The sequence below is a fragment of the Orycteropus afer genome, unplaced genomic scaffold (assembly GCF_000298275.1).
Source record: "Orycteropus afer afer isolate SDZICR_OR568_19922 unplaced genomic scaffold, OryAfe1.0 scaffold00276, whole genome shotgun sequence".
Taxonomy (NCBI): domain Eukaryota; kingdom Metazoa; phylum Chordata; class Mammalia; order Tubulidentata; family Orycteropodidae; genus Orycteropus; species Orycteropus afer.
In genome coordinates this window covers 1,602,913-1,613,007 of record NW_006921863.1, presented here as the reverse complement: position 1 = coordinate 1,613,007, position 10,095 = coordinate 1,602,913, and positions in this window count along the sequence as shown.

Genomic DNA, 10,095 nt, shown 5'->3' with positions numbered 1-10,095 from the left:
CCATTTTTTATTTGGATTTTTTGTCTTTTTGTTATTGAGGTGAAGTGCTCTATAAATTCTAGAGATAAGTCCCTTGTCAGATATGTAATTACCAAATATTTTTTCCCAATCCATAGGTTCTCTACAAGAGAACTCTTTAAAGTGTTGAAGGGCAAAGATATCTCTTTGAAGACCGAGGTGCAGCTAAACCAAGACATGGTATTTTCAATAGCTTCATATGCATGTGAAACTGGACAATGAGTAAAGAAGACCAAAGAAGAGTTGATGCTTTTTAGTTATGGTGTTGGTGAAGAATACTGAAAATACCATGGATTGCCAGAAGAACTATCAAATATGTTCTGGATGAAGTGCTGCCAAAATGTTCCTTGGAAGCAAGAATGACCAGACTTCATCTCATCTACTTTGGTCATGTTGTCAGAGGGGACCATTCCCTGGAGAAGGATATCATGCTTGGTATAAGTGAAGGGTCAATGGAAAAGGGGAAGGTCCTCAACAAGATGGATTTACACAGTGGCTGCATTGATGGGCTCAAGTATGGCAAGGATTGGGGGATTGGCACAGGACTGGATAGTGTTTAGTTCTGTTGTACTTTGGATCACTATGAGTTAGAACCAACTCTTTGGCATCTAACAACAACAACATGAGTCAGAACTGATGCAATAGCAGTGAGTTTGTTTTTGGTTTTTGTATATATAGAGAGATAAGCAGAGAGAAAGAGATTCAGAGACTGAGAATCCCTGGGTAGCATACACAAATTTAGTGCTTCACTACTGACTGAAATTTTGGTGGTTTGAATCTACCCAGAGATGTCTCAGAAAAAAGACCTGCTGAACTATTTCTGAAAGATCACAGCCACTGAAAATCTTATAAAATGATGATTTACTCTGAATTATGTGGGATCACCGTGAGTTGGAATCAATTTGCTAGCAACTGATTTTATATATAGCGAAACTGTGAGGGCTGCAACTCCATGAGACTGTTTTTCTAGGTCTCCTAAGCTTTCAACCTTTGACAGGGTACAGTCTTACCACTTGTTTATGGCTTGTTTTAGGAAAATATTTGAATATTCTTTCTCTGTCAAGTTTCAGCTTCACACTGGTTCTGGCTTTTGCAAGTTTTACTTAACATATCTACATATCTCTCCTATGGGTCTGAAAAACCCTGATACAGAGGGAATGTTAATCCATTCTTCTTATGATTATCATGAATAGTAAATTGGATAGTAAATAGGTTTCACAAATATGATGTCTCGTGGTTTTGGCGACAGGTCAGATGTTACCTGATCCAGGACCTACCTTCCCTGACCTACCTCAGTTCTAAGTTCTCTTTATCATTGAGCATATTTTTGTCATAGTACCCATGATAAGAAGATTATTTGCTTTCTTGTCCACTGAATCCTCACCCTTTAAGATGTAAGCTACTGAAAACCGGAGTCTTCTTGTCTTTGTATTTTTTGAAACTCACCTAGTGGCAGGCACAAAATAGATGATTAAAGGATGACTAAAAAAAAAAAAAGGAATAATCTTAACATTTTCTTAAGACGAATACAGCAGTTTCTCCAGTGTGTTATTCATGAAACAATTTTTTTTTTAATTTATATATCTAGTGAAAACATGGGAGCTCTGGTAGCATAGTGGCTAAGACACTTGCCTGCTAACCAGATGGCTGGCAGTTCAAACCCACCAGCCACTCCTCGGAAGGAAGGTTGGGCAATCCTACTTCCGTAGTGATACTGCCTCGGAAACCCAAGGATGGGTAGCTATGATTCGGGTTTGACTCGACGGCACATAACAACAACAACAACAACAGTGAAAACATATTTTAGTGTTTTACAGGGCTTGAATTGTAGCCTAATGCTAAAATTTATAGGCATAAGTGTTTGTGATACTTGGTTTAGGTAGAACAGCTAAAAAGCAAGGAATTATTACTATGAGTTTTTGAAAGATAGGGTTAGGAGTCTAGAAGGAAGATATGAGGGAATCAGATTATGGATCTGAAAACCAGAGTTGACTGTATAAAAATCCATTAAAAACAAGCAAACAACAACAGTATTGAATCAAAATTTATTATTAAAGGAGAAAAGAAAAAAAAAAAAAAAGGAAATCATGGATTTGCATTATGTTTAACCCACGGTGGCAGCCCAACCTCCATCCCAGACAGCCTTGGCTCCTGTTGCAAGCCTACCTTTTGGCTGTATTCAGCTCTTCAATGCATCTTTTCCAGCAGAACCAACAATGAAATGTAATGAGGAGAAACTATTATTTTATTAGAATATTTTACTGGAAAAAGGGGAAAGGTTTCACTCAGCACCTAGAAAAAATTCACTCAAGTCTTTTTAGCATCTTTATTCATTCTCCTGAAAAGCCTCTTAGGTATACTGCAACACATTTTTTAATTTTTTTTTTTTTTCTTTTCTAAACTAACTCTCTAAAAGTCTCCTATTGATAAGATCCTTCTGATTCTGGCTCTAAATTTGCATAGGTCACCCAGCATACCAAAACCAGCCAGCCAGATGACACCAACCTCTTTAGAAAGTAGTTCAGTGACCATGTTGCAGTGGTTTTCAAACTTTATGACTGTGTTTCAGAGTAAGAAAAATAATTTCTACTGTCATCAAGAACACACATATACACATAATTAAAGACAGCTTTATGAAAGAATTTTTTTTATAAATTCATTCTCCGCCCCCCCCTTGCTGCCTCCTCATCTCTTTTCCTCTCTTCTGTCCTACTGTATTTAAGTTTTTTGTTTTTAAAAAAAGTCCCAATCCACTTATTTCTTGCCACCAGGAATTTGAACACATTATTTTACTATTAATGAAACATGTCTCCTGATGCCTCAGTCCACATTGCAAGCAGTCTAAAAAATATTTATATGACTAAAACCAAGTTTTCATTTAAGGATGCTTCCATTATTAACAAAATAGATAGTATTTTGCCTTAGAAACTTAAGAACTAAGAAAATGAAGCTTTTTGAGTTTGACTCCTTTGGGATATATCATTAAAGAATTCGTTTGATTCATTTTTGCTGGGCCCAGGCAGAAGCTGCTTATCATGTCATTCAATATGTTCTCCAGAGGAGCAAAATGCAAAACCTAAACCTTTTGCCATCGAGTCAATTCTGCCTCATATAGACCCCATGTGTTACACAGAATTGCTCTACTGAGTTTTCTTGACTGTAATCTTGACAAAAGTTGATCACCAGGCCGTTCTTCTGTGGTACCTTGGGTGGGTTCAAACCTCCAGCCTTTAGGCTAATAGTTGAGTGCAAACCATTGGGAAATCCATGTACATTTACTGAAGGGTAAGGCCTTTTTATTTCTGTTAAAATCTCCTATATAACAACTAGAAAGTGGAATTAATATGAATATGTGTAAAAAACCAGAAAACCAAACTCACTGCCATTGAGTCAATTCCAACACATAGAGATCACCATTGGGTTTCCAAGGTTGTAAATCTTTATGGAAGTAGATTGTACAATTTTCCCTTCACAAAGTGGCTGATGGGTTTGAATTCCCAACCTCCTGGTTAGCAGTAAAATTCCTTAGGCACTGTGCTATCAGAGCTCCTTGCATGTTTGTCATTTAGTCACTTCCCACTGAAAATATTCCTTCTCTCTGCATCTTATATGCATGCAGTCTTCTCCTAGCTATCTTTGTTTTAATTATTTACAGTGTTTTTACCTGATGCTTATTTAACTTATTATAAAGCTGTTTCTGTACTGGCCATGAGGGATGTATTATTCCAAGGTGTAGGAGTTGTAGTGTCACTTCCTTTACAGGTGGCAGCAGGCTGAGCTTACATAGCAATTCATCATTATTACTATATTTATGTTTAGGAATTGAAAAAGGCACTATGAGAATTTTACATAAATATGGAAGACTGTGATTCATGCCTTTGAGGATGTTAAAAGAAAATCAAAATTAAATCAGAGGCAATCACCATATGCAATGTTTCATCATGTAAAATGGCGACCATTTGCTGATGTTACTACACCATATTTCCACAGCATTTATGTTTTCAATGACTTTCTCAACCTCTGCCAAGATATGGGGTGGAGGGGTCGGGGGAACAAAACTCTAAATGAGGACACTTTTCCAAAAATGTTTTCTATTTCTGCTACCAGATTTATCAAATAGAAATAACTCTTTGAGTAAGTGCCAGTTGCCTACTGTGGAAAACACTTTATTTGGTAGCAGTGTGGAAGCATTCAATATGAATTATAGGCATTCACTGCAATAGAATCAAGGAATCCTATTTCCCCTTCAAAATCAATAGAAAAATTGCTACTTACAGTAGGAATTCTTCTTCTTTGTAAAAACAAATGACAATGCATTCTGTTTCAGGTTGTTCAGACATTTCTAACCTAACGAAGGGGTTTAATTCACCATTTTACCTGCTCAGATAAAAGAGTGCTTTTGCATATTAAAGGCTAGAAGCAACTTTTTCACAAAGAAATAATATACTAATTTAATTGTCAATATTTTTTAAAATTAGACTTTGGAAAAATAGGTAGAGAGCCTTACATTTCTGACAGTAAAAATTAGTGCTTCTTTACCAAAATCCATATTTACAGTCATGCATTAAATGATGAAGTATTAAACATTTTTAAATTATAAGTTATTGAGAGAAAATATTTTCCATTCATGATGTTATTCATAATACAATTTTTTTAAAACAGTAATTTTCAACAAGGTCAGGTCTCTCTCCTTGAAATCTATATATCTCTATTATATACATCTTGGATCAGTAGCTTCAAAAACCTCCTAGCTGAAAATTTTCTATTGAATAATTATTCCATTGCCACAGTGGCTTTTTATCTTGAATAGTTATTGTAGTGATTTTTATTGTCTTATTAAAAAAGATGTATACTTACTCTTATCTAATAAAAGCACATTCATGTATGTTTGTATGTGTGCAAAAATAAGTCGAAAAATGGAATCCTGTTGAATGCTTTGCATTCAAATGCAGTTTATACAACAACATATAGGAATTCATAAACACATAGTCTAAGCTAGTACTAAGATCTATCAGAGATTTATTGAAGCTCAGCTAAGGATCCAATATTCAATATCTTAATTTTCTTTCCTAATTATTTTATTTTTTTGTGATTTGGGTGCAAATTTACAAAACAGATTTGTTTTACTCTCAATAGTTCATGTACATTTGATTTTACGGCTCTGATTACCATCCCCAACCATGAAAAGCTTTCCTCCTCTCACATCCCTGTGACTACTCCTTCCCTCTGCCCTTCTTATCTACATATTCCTGTCTGTCCTGGTTTCCCTCTATGTGAATGCTGCCCCTCTGATTTCTCATGACTGATTAATCTAAGGAGTGTTTTTCCCTAGGGTAGGTGGGATCTTCTCCCTAGGGTAGGTGGGATCTTCTCCCTAAGGTAGGTGTTCTGCTTGTAGCTCTTTCTACTATTGGGCTGAGAGCCACTCCACAGAAGTGAGTCCATTTCCAAGCCCGAAGGATAACCTGAGGCCACAGTCTCAGGGGTTCTACCAGTCTCTATCTGACCAGTAATTCTGGTCATTTTTGTGTTTTTGAATTTTGTTCCACATTTTTCCTCCCACTCTCTCCAGGATCTCACATTTTGATCCCTTTCTGAGTGGTTGGCATTGCTAGATAGGCATAATCTAGGTCTTCTGGTCTCAGGGTTATGAAGGCTGAGGTCCTCGTGGTCCATCATATTTGTTCTTTACTAAATTTTTTGAATCTAAAGAAAACACCTATTGTTGTTAGGTGCCGTCAAATTGTCTCTGACTCATAGTGACCCTATGCACAGCAGAACAAAATACCGTCCAGTCCTGAGACAGCTCCATGATTCCTGCTATACTAGAGCCCATCACTGCTGGCACCATGCCATTCCATCTCATTGAGGGCATTCTCCTATTTTATCGACCTTCCACCTTACCAAGCATGACATCCTTTTCCAGGGAAAGGTCCCTTCTGACAACATGACCAAAGTAGGTGAGATGTAGTCTGGACATTCTCACTTCCATGGAGGATTCTGGCTGTACTTCCTCCAGGACAGATCTGTTAGTTCTTTTAGCAATCCACGGTACTTTTGGCATTCTTTGCCAATGCCACAGCTCATGGAATTGTTTGAATTGTCTTCCACTTCAGGTTGAACTTGCATATTAGCAGTTGATGGTCTGTTCCACAGTCAGCTCCTGGCCTTATTTTGGCTGAAGATATTGAGCTTTTCCGTCTCCTCTCTCTGCAGATATAGTCAATCTGATTCCTGTGTACTCCATCTGGTGAAGTCCATGTGTATAGCCATTTGTGTTCTTGAAAAAAAGGTATTTGCAATGAATAAATCGTTGGTCTTGCAAAATTCTATCATGTGATCTAGAGCATTATTTCTGTCACCAAGGCCAAATTTTCCAACAACCAGTAATTCTTCTTTGATTCCAACTTTTGCATTCCAGTAGCCAGTGATAAACGACACATCTTGATTGCATGTTTGGTCAATTTCAGACTACAGAAGTTGATAAGAATCTTCAGTTTCCTCATCTTTGGCTTTGGTGTTTGGTGCTTAAATTTGAATAATAGTAGTATTAACAGATCTTCCTTGTAAACGTATGGATATTATCCTATCACTGACAGCATTGCACTTCAGGACAGATCTTGAAACATCCTTTGTGATGATGAATGCCACATCGTTCCTCTTCAATTTGTCATTTCTGGCATAGTAGATCAGATGGTTGTCTTATTCAAAATGGCCAAACTGGTCCATTTCAGCTCACTAATCCCTAGGATTTAAATCTTTATGTGTTTCATTTCATTTTTGACAACTTCCAATTTTCTTAGATTCATACTTCATCCATTCCATGTTCCAATTATTAATGGATGCTTGCAGCTGTTTCTCTTCAATTTGAGTAATGCCACACCGGCATGTGGAGGTCCTAAAAAACTTACTTTATCCATATCCTTAAGGTAGGTTCCACTCTAATGAGGCAGCTCTTTCCCAGTCCTATATTGAGTGTCTTCTGACCCAAGGGGCTCATCTTCCTGCACTTTGTTGGACAATGTTTTCAAACTATTCATAAAGTTGCCCAGTAATGTATCAGACAGTGTTTCTCTGCTATTTGTAAGGCTTTCCCTGGTCCATTTTTGAGAAGTGGATGGCCTCCTTCTTTCCAGTCTGTCTTAGTCTGTAACCTGTGTTGAAACCTGTGCACCATGTGTAACTCTGCTGGCATCTGAAACACAAGTGGCACAGTCTCAAGCCTCATAGCAATGTACAAGCCTCATAGGATGACCAACTGACAGACAAATTTGTCTCTCTTAGCTGTTGGAAACTCTGCACCTTCCCCTTACCTAATTCTTACCTGGAACCTGCCACTCCATGGTCCCCAGCCACTCCCTTCCCCTCCTGGCTCTAGGGGGCTTGGGCCTAGCCTTGCCTCTCCCCCCTTTTTACCTGGATATCTTACCACTCCTGAGGTTCCCCTGGCCACTCATGCTCCCTCCTTTTCCTGGCTCTAGGGGACTTAAGCTATTCTTTGCTCAAAGGCAAGTTTCATACAGTGTGATGTACACTGAAAGTGTGATGTACACAGGGTTAATATTTTACCAGTGACTTGCAGAGCGATAAGGCTCTCTGAAGAAGTCATGAGTTATGATGTTCTTTTAGTATTATCAGCAGTCAATGGATAAATATATTATCACAGTTACATTGTCATAGGGTCCCTGTGAGTTGGAATTAACTTCATGGCAGTGAGTTTTGGTTGCATTATTGCTTACTACTGACATAATTTCTCTTCATTATACTCCTGATAATCACGAACTGAACAAACAATGGAAACAACAGAAATAGTATATGATTACTAATGGGCAGATTGCTCCTGGAACATAATATTTTAAATATACATGTTGCAAAATATAATTGGGGCTTATTATTATTAAAGAGTAATTTTCCCTGTAAAAAAAAGACTTGAATAAAGTATATACTTTAGTAATTTTAGAAAGCTGTTCTATTTTTTTCTGTGTGTTTAGTTGTCCTATAAAAATAAAAAATAAAATAAAACAAACCAAGATGTAATAAAGAATAGTGGGCATTCACATTCAGACAATTTGTGTATTGTTACAAATGTGTTTAATTACAACTGCTTCAAAAGTATCCCAGATTTTCAAAAGTTTTATTTTAAGTTTGAAGACTAGACAAGGCCATACTGATTTTACAACATCCTACATGATTTAAGTATATATATATACAAAGAAAAAAAAAAAAAACAACAATATTGGAATATTACACAGCTTGAGAGATTGCAAAGATTATTTGTGTCTTAGTTATTTTTGTACTAACTGACACATCAGGTGCCAGTATTGAATATTAAATTCCATATTTTGTTGACTAGCAAAGATACAATCATTAGTACCCTAAGTCTTCAAAATTCATACTAATCTTTATGAAGTCATTCAGAAAGAGAAAGTCAACCCTAAAATAAGAATTAGTGACTATGATAAATGCTTTTAATAGGACATAAATAAAATGCATATGTTTGGATTTAATATCTTAGAATATAAACTTTGTAAATTATAGTGATTCAGTATGGTGAAGACTGGTGATTCTATTGCATATTCTGCTTGTGAGATTTTACGCAGTTTACTGTGAAGTTAAATAGAATTACTCTGCTCAGTTTGGTGTAATTGACACAAGTGACATAGAAGCTAACAACCACATGATAGTATTTTTCAGTATTTTCCCATGTGAGACTCCCTTAGTTGTCATCACTTTTGGGTATGTTTGGACAAAACGAATGTCCCATTGTATCTGTCATGCCAGTGAATAGCCTACAGAGCAGAGAAAATGTGCAAGCCAGAGAAAGCCATTTCAATATATTTCTAAAATGTAACAAATATAATTTTAACCAACTTCCTTGGAAAATAATCTCTTCTTATAAAGCTGTCAAAAAAACAATTCAAAACAGCATCTGAAACCATGAGTAAGTTTGAAAACAATAAGTCATCACAAAACATTCTTATAATTTTTAAACCTTTCTTTTCAGGTTGATCTGCAAAGGAAAGTGGCTAGAACTTTGATGGGACAGGAATATGGTTTTAAACCTAGAAAGAAATTAGGACCCTTGGTTAGATATTAAATATTTGCATATTTTGGGACATAAGTTATTATTTGTTACATGACTCTACAATTAGCCAATGAAAACATTCAAAATTTCTAATTTGAAATATCTTTAAAAAAGCCAATATTGAAAACATAGCAATTCTGCATTTGAATGGTATTGAAAACTGATTAACACTTTAGATGCTTCAAACCAATAATTTCATAAATAAGAGCATAAAGTAGAAAATGTATGGGCGAAGGACAAACTAGTCTCCTTAAAACCAATTAATTTCACCATTATTTAAAAAATGCCATTATGATTGACTTTCTTTTTAAATTCTTCACTATGATTGAAGACCACTCCATATATACATCATTAAGAAATGCTGTTAACACATGGACAGACAAGACAGTAATAATCTAGTGGCTTTTGTTATGCAGCACAGACACACAAAAAGAAAAACTTAGCAATGTTGCACATGAACTCAACATTTCCTACACAAACCACAATTTCTTTTCCAGGACTCTTAATTTAAAATTCTGATAATTCTGTGTCTAAGCCTTATAGAATAAATACTTGTAAAAAGTATAAATTAGATATTGAGGACTTTTATGGAGGCAGTGTGAGCTTTAATTTGAGAGACATGTCAATGAAACCTCCATTATAAATAACAAATTGTTATGATAATTGCTTATTTTCTCAGGACCTTAGAAGCAAAATAAATAGAAATCAATTCCATCTTTAAAATGGTTTACTACTTTGTCATTAGTAACTACTTTTCTGCTCACAGATAACTACACAATGTGCTTTCCTGGGAAACCACTACCTGTTTCAGATCTCAATAAAATTTTAGTTTCACAGGAAATGCAGAAATGAACAAAGTAAATATGAGTATGTTTGGCCAAGTTATGCAGCACTGTTAGTATTTGCTTGTTAAAAAAAAAAGAAAGAAAGAAAAATGCAAATAATTCATTGTTCTATTATTTAAAAAGAAGATAAGGCCATGTAAAAACCAT